This window comes from Dromiciops gliroides, chromosome 3 (genome assembly GCF_019393635.1).
Source record: "Dromiciops gliroides isolate mDroGli1 chromosome 3, mDroGli1.pri, whole genome shotgun sequence".
NCBI lineage: Eukaryota > Metazoa > Chordata > Mammalia > Microbiotheria > Microbiotheriidae > Dromiciops > Dromiciops gliroides.
The window spans coordinates 631,879,838-631,894,084 of record NC_057863.1 but is presented as its reverse complement, the minus strand read 5'-3'; the positions used below and the strand labels follow the sequence as shown (position 1 = coordinate 631,894,084).

General features: G+C 37.0%; 1 pseudogene; it reads right to left on the bottom strand.

Moving 5' to 3' along the window:
• Nucleotides 1-238: 238 nt before the first annotated feature.
• On the bottom strand, nucleotides 239-693 carry LOC122748167 (annotated as a pseudogene).
• Between the last annotated feature and the right edge of the window lie 13,554 nt (nucleotides 694-14,247).

The window sequence follows — 14,247 nt, the reverse complement described above, 5'->3', positions numbered from 1 at the left end:
ATTCTCTATATAGTATGTTTTAACAAAATATAGTCTCTCATCTCTTTCAATTAAAGCTGTGTTTGCTCTTTCTTTGTTTGAAAGCATGATTGTTACCCCTGCTTTTCTGATTTCTGCTGAATAATAATATATTTGCTTAGGTACCTTTATAAAAAAGAGAAGAAACACCAGTGACTTGTCCTATACTTATGCATGCCCTCCTGCCAATCTCTTGTCTTCCCATTTTGCTGAACACTTCTCAGCAAATACCGAACATGCCTCTCTCATCTTCATAATTGATACAAACATTGCTGTCTTCATGCCCTGCCACCAACACTTCCACTTCTTCCTCTGTCATCTTCTCACCCAGAGTGAGGAGAACATGCCATATTTCAGCCCCCATGACTGTGCCATTCCCTTCCTTATCATACACTCAAAGTCCCTCTATGTAGTCTTCATAAGTGCCCTGGTCCTTATTCTTTGTTATGGTCTGCAGCATTGGCAGAAAGTGTTCAAAGTCCAGCACCTTCACATTCATCTCATCACTCTTGGGATTCCCTAAGACCTTGAGCACCTCAGGATTGGTGGGTTCTGGCCCAGGGCTTGCCTCACATCCCCACACTGGCTGTATAAGATCTTTCCATCCCCTATGTGGTCAAACAGCTGGAAGGCCTCCTTGAACTCAGCAGTCTGATCCCCCATGAAGTCACACATCTTGGCCATGCAGCTCAGTCTCTGATGCTGCCTCTGCTGGATGTAATGGCTCCCAGGCATCATCTTCTTTAAAAAAGGCTGAATGACAAGAAAATGGCACAGTCTAGGTGTCCTAAATCTAAAGGCATTGCTATACAGGTCCATCATTGATTCCTCTCCTCTTCCCAGTCTGAAAACCATAGTACTCAAGGCCTGGCCACTCTCTTTGCATGACTATGACCCATTACTTCACTACCCTGAGACCTAAGAACATCCTAGACATTTTGATGCAATGCAGTGCTATGTTTGGAGCACATGCCTAGCACAATGTTATCATTGCAACCAGTTAAGTGAAATGGTGGATAAAGTGTTGGGCCTTCAGTCAGCAAGATCTAAATTAAAATGTTGTATCAGACATTTACTAGCTGTGTGACCCTGAATAGGTCACTTAACTTTTACCTACCTCAGTTTCCACAACTGTAAGTAAAATGGGGCTAAAAATAATACCTACCTCCCAGACTTGTAATGATTAAACAATATTGGTAAAGCACTTAGCACAGAACCTGGCACATAGGTGCTTGATAAGTATTTATTTAATTCCTGTTAGCAAACATTCAAGGCATGTAACATACTGACATGTCTTTTCTAATAATCCCTTCTCAATCAATTTGGCTGAGATTTCTCAAAGCTGTAGGGAAGATTTCAACATGAACCCCCTCTTAGCTGTGATCGCCAGCTGATTTTTGTCACCCACTTATAAGATTTGTTTAAGATCATATGTTGTAGAAAAATGACTAAGTTCCATTCTTACAAGGGTTTTTCCTCCTCTGGGAATTCCCTAGACCAATGAATCAAGGTCATATTCCTATCCTTATCCCCTGTGACTCTGATAATGAACTGGGAATACCTATTTTCTCCCTGAGTGATGAGTAGAAAAACTCAGGGGAAAGGTCATTTATTCCCACAGAGGACGGTATGCACCCATACACAGCAAGCAGCTTCAGCTTTAATAAATGGAATGTCTTTTGTAAAGACGATGACAGTCATTAGAAATGTGCCTTCAGTGCCATTGCCTGGGGGTAATCCTGGTGAAGTATGTGTCCTCTGAGTAGATAGAAAACATTAGAGTGCCCTGAGCTGAGCTGGTCAGCCAAAAATAATGTAGTACTTTATCCTTGGAAGGAAATTAAGTCATTTGCTGGAGGACAGAAGTTCAGTATAATAGTTAAAGCAATTTGACATTTCCATAAATTAATAGAATATGTATGGTAGGCGTAATTCAATGTATAAATCATTGATCTCCCTTCTCAGAAACCCAAGAAGAGGCAGCAGCTAGGACAGAGGGCCTCGATGCTGGTAATAGCTAGATTGGAATCAAAACACTCATACTTATACCCTTTGTATCCCTTTTGAGGTTTTAGTGTCAGTTTTTCTTCATTTTTAGCATGACAATATTTATTAAGGAAAAACTGTAAAAAAAAAAAAAGGTCATCATATTTGTGTTATGTAAAGGGAATATAAAAGTGATCATACTCAAAGACTTATTCCTTTTCCTTCATGATAGATTTTGATACCTCAAAGAATCAATGATTTATACTGAAAAGAGACTTTAAAAGTCATTATTATAGCCCCATTTTACCACTAAGTAAATTGAATCACAGAGAAGTTATGTCACCTTCCCAAAGACACATAGCTATTAAGTTTCTATGGAGGTATTTGAAATAATGTTCCCCCAACCCAAAATCCAATACATGATCCAAAACACCACTCATATGAGGTATTTTGCCATTTGTGATGACCACATCTTATCCATGACCTCCTCCAAGGGAACATCAGTGCAATAGCCCATCCAAAAATGCTCCATAAAGAAGGTTTAGAATGTAAGCTCCTATTTTACTTTTGTATTTGTATCATCAGCATGAAGCACAGTGCTTTACACATAGTAAATGCTTAATAAGAGCATTCTTTCACAAAGGATGCAACCAATATGATCAGGGTCTCCTTTAGATCACTTAATATTTTACAGACAACAGCAGAATGCATGGATCATTCACTAATCTTTCCTTGCTAATGCTCTGACCTGCCTTCATCTGTTTCTAATCATATACCTATTTCTTTAAGGCACACTGCTTCTCCAATGAATTTCTTCATAGGCAATATGCCAGAGTACTCATAGCTGTCATGTAACTTCCCATTTCTCCTTGAGTGATATGCAAGTATAAATCTTTGTAAAGCCTAGTATCCTATGATTAACAGTAAAACATATCCATTGGCAATATCTTGTATACAAAAATAAGCCTTAAATGACTCTTGTTGTTGTTGTCGTTGTTTAATCATTTTCAGTCAAGGCTGACTCTTTGTGACCCCATTTGGGGTTTTCTTGGCAAAGTTAGTGAAGGGGTTTACCATTTTCTTCTCCAGCTCATTTTATAGATGAGGAAACTGAGGCAAACAGGGTCAAATGACTTGCCCAGGGTCACACAGCTAATAATTGTCTATGTCCAGATTCGAACTCAGGTATTCCTTATTTTAAGACCAGTATTGTATCTACTATACAACCTAGCTGCCCCACATTACAAAAAGGAAGAAAAATCTGGATATCCATGCATTTCATGGTAGCAAAGAATGAGAAAAAATGGATATCCATAATTTGGAGAAACAGCTAAACATGTAGTGATTATCATATTTAATGTAATATTGCTATACTGAAAGAAATGATGATATTTTTCAAAATCAGAAATATGAGAAGGCTTATATGAATTGATGTAAAGGAAACAAAAACTGCAATAATTACAACAACATAAATGGAAAAGATAAAAATGAATCAATTGAAACTAAATATGATAAAATTATAATGATTAACCTCTTCCCAAAAAAAGAGCTATGAGGAGAAACCTCCCTCTGTTTCTTTGCAAAGGTGAGGGAGAGGGAAAAGAAGTAGCTATGGAAAATGACATATAACATTGTTGCGGTTGCTGTTCCTGCTGCTATTGCTGTTTGGCCTTATTTCTCACAGAGGACCAGGACATCAGGAGGGGATGTCATGACTTACAGTGAATTGGATTTAAGTATGCAAGTTCAGCAGTCTCACTCTCTCTTCCAGAGATATCTGGATCCAGTGGCAAGATATAAAGATCAGGATGATAGGAGATGGCCTTGGATGTTTAAGGCAATCGGGATTAAGTGACTTGCACGGGGTCACACAGCAAGTAAGTATCAACTGTCTGAAGCTGGAACTCTGGCCCTTCTGACTTCAGGGCCACTGTTCCACCTAACATATAAATGTGGTGGAGGTATAAATATGTAAATAGTATGATTATCAAGAATTATAACATATATTATAGCATATGTTGCATAACACATATAAAATAATATATAACACATAATAGGTTATATACATTATATAACATATACTATAACACAATACATTATAATGCAATATAATTTTAGTGTGTATGTTATATGTGTATTATGTATGTATATGCATGCACATATATATGTATGTATGCATACACAAATGCCATAAATAGAGTATATACACCTATATAATAACAAATAAACATCATATACACACCTGTGTACATATTTGAGCACATGCATGCATGCATGCACATATATATGCATGCATACATATACATTACATATTTAGAGGTCTCAAAGTGGTTCTGTGGAGAGAGCAATGAACCTGGAGGTAGAGCAACTTGAATTTAATTAATAATTGAGCATACAGCTACTTCAGTTTCCCCATCAGTAACATGATGTTGATAATAGCACCCACAGGGGGGAGCTAGGTGGTGCAGTGGATAAAGCACCAGCCCTGGATTCAAGAGGACCTGAGTTCAAATCTAGCCTCAGACACTTACTAGCTGTGTAACCCTGGGAAAGTCACTTAACCCTCATTGCCCTGCCCAAAAATGGGGGGGATAATAACATCTACTTCTTAGGATTGTTATAAGGATAAAATAAAATAATATTTACAAAATTTTCATAAACTTTAGAGGACTATATAAATATTATTGGATGAATAGATAGATAGATGGATGATAAATAGCTAGACAGATAGCTGTCATCACTGCCAAATCAACTCTTGTGTAGCTTGAAGACTACCATAAGTTACCCTGAGATAATAGGCGTGTTTGAAATCCTTGACCCAAGTGTACAATTATGAAGATGCAGTAGAATAAAAATGAAATGTCATCCAGAGGTTCTCACTAAATAAAGTTTTTGTTGACTGTTATTTCTATTTCTGTGGCCTCCAAAAACATTCTAAAGCAATGTTTAAAAGATATGGAATACTACTGTTCCTTGAGAGAGAGAGAGAGAGAGAGAGAGAGAGAGAGAGAGAGAGAGAGAGAGAGAGAGAATAGGGAGGGAAGAGGAAGAGGAAGGGGAAGAAGGAGGAGGAGGAGGGAGGTTAAAAGGAAGAGATGGAGAAAGTGAGAAGAGGGGGTAAAGGGAAGGGAGGTAATTTAGGAAGAGGAAGTGAGAAGGAAAAAGAAGAAAAGAAGGGAAAGAAAAGAGCAGATCAGGGAGGGGAGTAGAGAGGAGAAAAAGACAAGGAACGAGAGGAGAGGAAATGAGAGAGGTAAAGAAGCTGGGGAGGGGAAGGGAAGGGAGAAGAGGGGAAAGAAAAAGAGGAGAGGGGAATGGAGGAGAAGAGAGGAAAGGAGAATATGGAAGATAAAAGGATGATGAAGGAGAGGGGAGAAAAGAGGAAAGAAAGGGAGAAAAGAAGAAGGGAAGGTAGATGAGGAGCTGGGTATTTCTCCTGGAAGAAGAATTTTCAGAAATCTACCTAGTCAGTTATCCTTTCTCTTTCTCCTCTTTAAGGCACACCACCAACCTCTTGTTTTCCTACTTCCCTTTATGTGTCTTCTTCCCCGAGTGAGTTTCCTGAGAACAGTAATTGTTTTTGTTGATTTATTTTTCCTTTTTAGAGCATATGGCAAATCAAGTAAAAAAATATCATTTATTAAGTTTTTAATATGGAAAAAAACATTCAGAAAGCATTCTGCCTTCCAGGAATGCATACTCCATTGAGGAAAACCACATTGTAAATAACTACATACATACAAGATGTATACAGGTTAAATTGAAGTCAGTCGAAGGAGGAAGGCATGAGAATCTGCAGGTACTGAGAAAGTTCTTCTGCAAAGGGTGAGATTTGAGGCGAATATTAGATGAATCAAGAGTCCTGAAGGAAGCCACATAAGTATAAGCAAAAAGCTCTTCATTAATTAGTATGTCCTAATTAAAATGGTATAAGATTCCATCTTTTTTTTAAGTGAGGCAACTGGGGTTAAGTGACTTGCCCAGGGTCACATAGCTAGTAAGTGTTAAGTGTCTGAGGCCGGATTTGAACTCAGGTACTCCTGACTCCAGGGCCAGTGCTCTATCCACTGAACCATCTAGATGCCTCCCATCTTATTTTTTTTAATTCATCTTTGTATTTCACTTAATGTACTTGATTTTAACAGTCCCCTGCATATACCAAGTACTCTGTAAATTTTGTTGATTAAATGGATAAATGAGATAGAGGAATTGAATATAAGAATAATAAAAGAGAAAAGCACTGCAATATATAGTAAAATGCTCATAGATTAAGAGCTGAAATGGAATCTAGTGGTCATAGAATACAAGTACCTTGTATGTGAGGAGAAGGACATGAAAATCAGAGAAGGAAAATGACTTGCCTGAAGTCACAGAAATAATAAGTGGCAAAGGTAAGACTCAAAGCCAGGTACTCCAGGGGGCAGCTAGTTGGTGCAGTGGATAAAGCACCGGCCCTGGATTCAGGAGGACCTGAGTTCAAATCTGACCTCAGACACTTGACACGTACTAGCTGTGTGACCTTGGGCAAGTCATTTAACCCTCATTGCCCTGAGGGAAAAGACAAACAAACAAACAAAAAACACAGGTACTCCAAATTCCGCAGTCTTTCCATGGTACCACAGCATCTCTCAAGTGATGAAGACTTAATAAAAAAGATATCATGGGACATGTAACAGGCAAGATACTAGGAAAATTGTGGTCACAGGTTAAAACATGTCATTCCCAATGTGTAACAAAATTCTATTATAGAATATTAAACCCTTGATTTATAGTAAGAGGACTGAATTACACTGTTTGAGCCCAGTTCCCCTTTGTCATATCACAGCAACAAGAAAGTTGCCAAATAATGAACAAAAACAAGTATGGCGTGGAACCTAGGAGAGGAAAGACCTTGTAAAGAACATCAAAAAGAAAAGAATAACCAGAAAAATTGAAGAAATGCTAAAACATAGGTGAGTCCCCAATACTATAGAAGATAAAGAAAGTAAGCTGAAATTTCTGAAACAGAGGAATGAATATGCAAGAAGGCAGTCCCTAGAAGTGAGAATGGAACTACATCTAATGAACTTCAGAATATCCATCAAGCTTCATAAAAATAAATAAATAAATATAATTAAGGAAGAAGATGAAAGATGGGAAATTGTATCTTAATTCAGAAAGATAAACAAAAACATAAATAATTTAGAATGGCTGATGAGAAAGCTTAATTAAGATGATAGACTGAAAAAGAATATTTGAAATACAACTCAAAAATACAAAGATGAAATCATTAAAACGTGTATAACCGGAGAGTGGCAGAATTGGAAGAATATTGTTTTTAAAAATGAACACAACTGATCATGAAGATAGGTATAGAACTTTAAATGACCTTGTACCTTGTGTGGTAAAATAGTTGCGTGAAATTAAGTCCTATTTAAAAGTGATGATAAACTCAGAAGAGAGGTTGGGATACTATTTCTAAGCACTAGGAGCAAAGATAAGTATTTAATAGCACTAACTATAGAATTTATCTTTTCAAAATCATGGACACTACGTCATGGGACCAACAAGTTGGAAGAGTAGATAATTTCTCCACTCTTCATGACCTTTCAAACCTCTTTAAAATAAGATTTATAAAAAGAGAAACAAGAAATTTCAGTTGTCCTCATGGTCTAAGATACCAAGAACCCTAATGAGGTAAGGAGCCAACAAAACAAACAAACAAACAAACAAAAACAGAAGCAAAGACTAACCCCTAGTCCTTAATAGGCTTACTCAGTAGCCCCTTGCTATTTTGCAACTATGATCTGGCAGGGCTATACAGTATCACTCTTGGTCTTAAAGTAGTAATCAACTCTGCTCCCTCAAATATTGTGCTACAGTGCGGGAAATGATATAAGCTTGCTTTGGGTAGGATCACAATGTGTCAGCCCTGTTTCTGATTCAGTCAGAGAAATATAGAAGTGGGGTATGAAGCCAGCAAATGGAGGGGATCCCAACAAACCTGAAGAAAAGGTGACTAGCACCCTGATGATCCTAGTTATGTGCCTCCAGAAGTCTGTTGGAGCAGAGACCAAAACTGATAAAACATGCATTGCACAGTGCAGGAGGAGACTGAGATATTTTTGAGGCTCAGCTTCCATGGAAACACCTACTGAAGGGGAAGGAGTCAAAAAGTGGTCAGTAGGAGAACAAAAAGAGGGAGAAAGAAGATTCAAATTATGAAAGGTCTAAGAAGAACTCTCAAAAAACCTTAAACATAAGTACATTAACCAACAGGGAAGACATTTATAACAGAAGGGAAGATGGCTTTAACACCATCTAAATGAGTTCAGACATCTCCTAATAAATATTGCAAAAGGATGGAAAGTTGTATCACCACTTGATGAGGCAGAGAGCCCTATAGATTCTCTCTCTCTCTCTCTCTCTCTCTCTCTCTCTCTCTCTCTCTCTCTCTCTCTCTCTCTCTCAGGGCAATGAGGGTTAAGTGACTTGCCCAAGGTCACACAGCTAGTAAGTGTCAAATGTCTGAGGCCAGATTTGAATACAGGTATTCCTGAATCCTGGGCTAGTGCTTTATCCACTGCACCACCTAGCTGCCCCCGAGTTCTTTAGATTCTTAAAGTAGCATGGAATCACAGTAGAATATCTGTGACTGGCTTAAGAGGGAAATAACATTCTGAAAGGAAATGAAATAAAGACAATAAATAGCATTATAGGAGGAAGAGTGTAGACTTGGGGATGACAGAGAGGAGGTTTTGGAATTGGAAGTGGTATATATTCCTTCATCCACTAAGATAGCTATGGTTTTATGTACAATATAACCTTGTAAATGTAAGAAATAGAGTGGGGTTAGGAGAAAAGCCAGGCTGAAACTGAGGAATGTCTGAAGTTATTTTAAGAGAAATTTACTTTCTAGACTTTTAAATACATAATGCTGCATTAGGGATTACAATAAGCAAGTGTTGCCAATCAGTATTCTTTAGAGACATACTTTATCTATGAATGAATCACCAAACATTTATTAAGGGCCTACTCTGTGCCAAATATAGTGCTGAATAAGGGGAATACTAACAACCAATAAAAATTGTTTCTGTCCTCAAGGACTTTACAATGTACTGCGAGGTTACTGAATATTCAAAGATAATAAGATGTTTTCATATTAAATAAATAGTTATTAATTTAAGGAAAAATGTATGGTGGGAACAGATGCCAGTTTTAAATTGTGAAATGTCCTGAATTACTTTTGTAAGAAGGCGTGTTTATTTTTTTAATAATCTATACAGGTCAGAAAGGTGGCACAGTGGATAAAGCACCAGCCCTGGATTCAGAAGGACCTGAGTTCAAATCCGGACTCAGACAATTGACAATTACTAGCTGTGTGACCCTGGGCAAGTCAATTATCTCTCATTTTCCCACCGAAAAAATCTATAATTTTAGTGGAAGCATTATGGCAAAGTGGAAAAATAACTAACACTCTGGCATAATCAGTCCTGAGATAAGAGCTTGCCTCCATCACTTTATCTACATGACTACAGTAAAGTAACTTAACATATCTGAGCCTCAGCTTCCCAAAATCTGCTAAATGATCAGGTTCCATTAAATGGCCTCTTTGACCTGGTCTAACAAATATAGTATATGTTCAAAATAAATTAAATGTGATACAAGGGAAATGGAATGTGCTAAGAATTATGAAAATCCAAAAAGACCTTGGAGAGATGCAGCCCTTGAGCTGTATTATGAATAGAGTTAGGTGTTGCAAGTGAGAGAAGAAAGAAGAGAATATTTCATGCTCTTAGGCAGCTATTAGTACTCAGGATATAATTATTTGTTCAAATGGGTTCTTCTAAAAGGCTTTGAAAAACTTATTTGCTAATTGTTTTTTTTGTTTTTTTACAATTTTAACTATAAAATACCATATGATAAATCAGACAATCTACAATGACCAACTCAGTCCATACCAAATGACCACAATTCCCAGTCAATGGTAGCATGTGTGGATAATGCTGGGGCTGGAGAATGGAAGACTCATCTTCCAGAATTCAAATCTGGCTTAAGACACTTACTAGCTTTGTGACCCCAAGCAAGTCATAATGTTTTTTTGCCTCAGTTTACTCATTTCCTCGTGTGTAAAATGATCTGGAGAAGGAAGTGGCAAACTCCAATATCTTTTCCAAGAAAATCCCAAATGGGGTCACAAAGAGTCTGACAAGACTAAAAATGACTGAATGTAATAGCAAGCTAAATCTAATAGACTGTGACTAATAAAATCTCCAGAGAGATTCTGGATATAGAGGAGAAGATGGTGGCTGAAGATAAGATCACACCCAACTCTATTATCCCCTTCTACCCCCAAGGAGGAAATAGATAATGACTGGGAAGGATTCATTTTCTCTCTATAGAAAAGATGGAAGAAAAGAAATCAAGTACCAGACAAAACACTCTACCTTCCTTAGTGACACCTTATTGTACTATTGGTACATTTTCTGTCCTCTCAGGCCTTAGAGTGTCATGATGAATCTAGGAACCTTCTCTTTTAGAGACATTAAAGCTAATTACTGGGCAGATAGTAGTTGCAGTTCCACCTAAATTTATGATTAATAAACTCAACTATTCAAAGTCACTCTGAGTCCATTAGATTTTTGAACAGAAAACCCTAAATCCCCTTAGTGTTTGATTGTAAGTTAGTTTGTTTTTCCAAATGAGTGAACAGAGAAACAGAGAGATGGAATGGATTAGCCTAAGAAAAGAAACTGGATCTGCCCTCAGTATCTCCATTTTTAAACCATGAGTTTCTTCATAATGCTGCCTTTAAATTTAAATCCAAGAATTCTGCCATCCAATACTAAAGTTGAAAAGATGTGAGAAGGCAATCTCTGACTTGAGTTATCAATTGCCTTCACCATTTATTTTCCTGGAACACATTTTCAGCAATCCAATATTCAGCTGCTAGGAATAGGTACTAGCAGGGCAGGAAGTAAAAAGAAAATTGAAGTGCACACTTTAACCAAGCTTTCTCTTCTTTCCCCCATTTTGGTACCTATAAGAATGAAATGGCTTTAAAAAGGAAAGACAGGTTGAGAAACAAAACTGTCTACATATATATGACAGGTGATTTACCATAGAGACTAGCTATGACATATGGAAAATAGCAGTAGAAATGGCCAGAAATTCATAGGGGAGACAAATATAAGAACAGAGACAGAAAAAGGCATATATCAATACAAAAATGAGTACTGTAGTAAGTGAATTAGAGATTTTATCACAACGTAGCAAATGTGAACTTGTACATATCTTGGGACTTTGGTGAGATGGGGTTCATGACTGAAATATGTCTCCAGAAGTACATAACACATTTAAAAGCAATTCAAAAGATAAAAATGGGAGGAGAACAGAACTATATATTAGGAAGATATAACTGTATAAGATATAACTATAGCTTGGCAGTGTTCGGAGACTTCAATTATTTATATATAATTTGTGTTTACTTCTATGTCTAGCAGAGAAAATAGTACTTTCTAATTTTGTCTTAATGATAATTACATCCTTTGAAACTTGGAAATAATGAGCTAAACTTCCAACATGGACTGGATTCTTACCAACAAAGAATTCATTGTCAAAGTCAAAATGATGGGAGTTTTGGAGGAAAGTGAAAAATCTTAGAATATTTGATGCAGGATAGGAACACATGATTTAGTCTGACATTCACCCAAGATTTTTGGAGAACAAATTTCAAAGGTTCAAAAATATACATAGGATCTCATGTTCTCAATTTCCACAGAAAAATCTACAAAGGAAGGAGAAGTCCTTTGGCATTTTGAAGACAAAAAGAGAAATCATTTTGGTGAGGAAGATAAGCGGGGTTGTATAATGAGATTAGAATTCATTAACCAATATCACTTTAAATATTTTATACACACACACATATAAGAGCAGAAAATGGAAACTCTGAATTAATATCATACAAGTATTGGTTTGGTCTGTAAGTCACTTAACATTTATTTAGCACCTAATAGAGTCAAGCACTCTATACTGAGCACTGGGAATGGGAAAAAAAAAATAAAGGTAAAAGTTCTTGCCCTCAAGGAAGCCACAATCTGATGATTGAAAGAATTGGGAATATATAACTTGTAGGGGGGTGGGGAAGCCTTAGGAAGAGGTGATTTGGTCCACTTTGAGAATGAAAGAGCACCACCACCAACAACAACAAGGGGATAGCCACTTTTGAATATTTGAAAGGCTGACATATGGAGGATGGATTAGTTTTGTTCTCTTTGGCCTCATAGAGAATAACTAGCAGCAATGGGTAGGCAGTACAAAGGAACAGATTTAGGGCTGACGTCAAGAAAACAAAACAAAGAAATTTCTTAGCAACTAGAACTATCCAAAAGTAGAATGTGCTGCCTCAAATTGTGGTGAGTTCTCTATATTTGGATGTCTTAGAGAAGGGAATAGATTACCAACCCCTTGTATAGTACATTTTAGTAGGGATTCCTTTTGTATACGTATCAGACAAGATTGTTTCTGAGTGTTCTTCCCTCTCAAATGCTGTGATTCTGTTTTAATGAAGAGTCAGGAGAATGGACTCAATAAGAACAGCTTTTGTTACACCACAAGAGTGGTGTTCCACACTTTTTGGTAGTTTTTTTTCAAGTGATTTGTTTGTTTGTTTGTTTCAGGCATCCATTAAGGTATGTCTTGGAGGAGGGGGGGGGTTCCCTTTTCCCAACTCCCAATGACTCAGAACAGACCATAATGGTATGCTTATTTTCATGAGGATAAAACTAAATTATAAATCCCTACTTGCCTCCTTTTGCCTTTTATTTCCTCTTTGGTCACAGGTGAACAGCTAACAACCCTGAAAAATGGATGTTTCCAGTCTTGTAAATTCCCTCAAGGAATGAGAGTTTCTCAGTGTGAGGCAGGTACCTTCCATACTGGATAAGACATCATTAATGGGATTCTTCTTTGAGAAACAGTGGACCACTGAAAGGAGGATGAACTGGAGCTGACCAGCATAATCTTTGTACCATCTGGGCACAAGATAAAGATATTACTAATCTTCCCTGATAGATTCGATGAGTTTCTCAAAATGGTTTAGGTACAAGGTGAGTCTCAAAATTCTTTTCAACAGTCTGACAAAGAGATTTTGGGGGCACAATGAGTGTCATTGACTAATTGAGGTTTTTTCCAGCACTAATTGATGTGAATCTTCAAACTAAGACAGTTTTTAAATTTTTTTCTAATTTTGCATTTTAATTTATTTTTTTCCTTAAAAGAATTTTATTTTTTTCCAGTTACATGTAAAGATCATTTTCAGCATTAATTTTTATAGCATTTTGATTACCAAAATTTTCTCCCTCCCTCCTTAGTGTCCCCCTGCCCCAAGGACAGCAAGCAATTTTGTATAGGTTATATATGTGTAATCACATTAAACTTATTCCCACATTAGTCAGGTTTTCCAAGAAGAATAAGAACAAAACAGAGAAACCTCAAGAAAGAGAAAACAACAAAAGAAAAATTTAAAAATAGTACTGTTCAATCTGCATTCAGATTCCAAAGTTATTTTTTGGGATATAGAGAGCATTTCCCATCCTGAGTCCTTTAAGAATGTCTTAAATCATTGTATATCTAAGAAAAGTAAAGTCTATAACAGCTGATCCTCACACAGTGTTTCTGTTCCTGTGTACAATGTTCTCCTGGTTCTGCTCACTTCACTCATCATCAGTCCACTTAAGTCTTTCCAGGTTTTTCTGAAATTTGAAAGTTAGGCAGTTTTTATTTTATTTTATTTTATTTTATTCATTAATTCATTCATTTATTTATTTGTGTATTTTTATTTATTTATTTTTTGGGTGAAGCAATTGGGGTTAAGTGATGTGCCCAGGGTCACACAGCTAGTAAGTGTTAAGTGTCTGAGGCCGGATTTGAACTCAGTTATTCCTGACTCTAGGGCCAGTACTCTAACCACTGCACCACCTAGCCACCCCTAGGCAGTTTTTTATGATAGAGGAAATAGAATATATCATATACAAAACCCATATTCTACTTTGAATCGTCTTTGTGGAAGGGAATACAATTACCTTTGTAAAGAATTAATTGTTATTTGAGGTTTTTATGCCTAGGTTCACACTGGCCTTGGGCTCCGCAAACTGCACGGTGCTCCACCCACTAGTTGTAGCTGTTGCCATGGTGCTGGCACCTCATGTCATCACCACTCACCAATGCCTCCATGGGCCTGGCAAAATTATAATGATTGGAAGC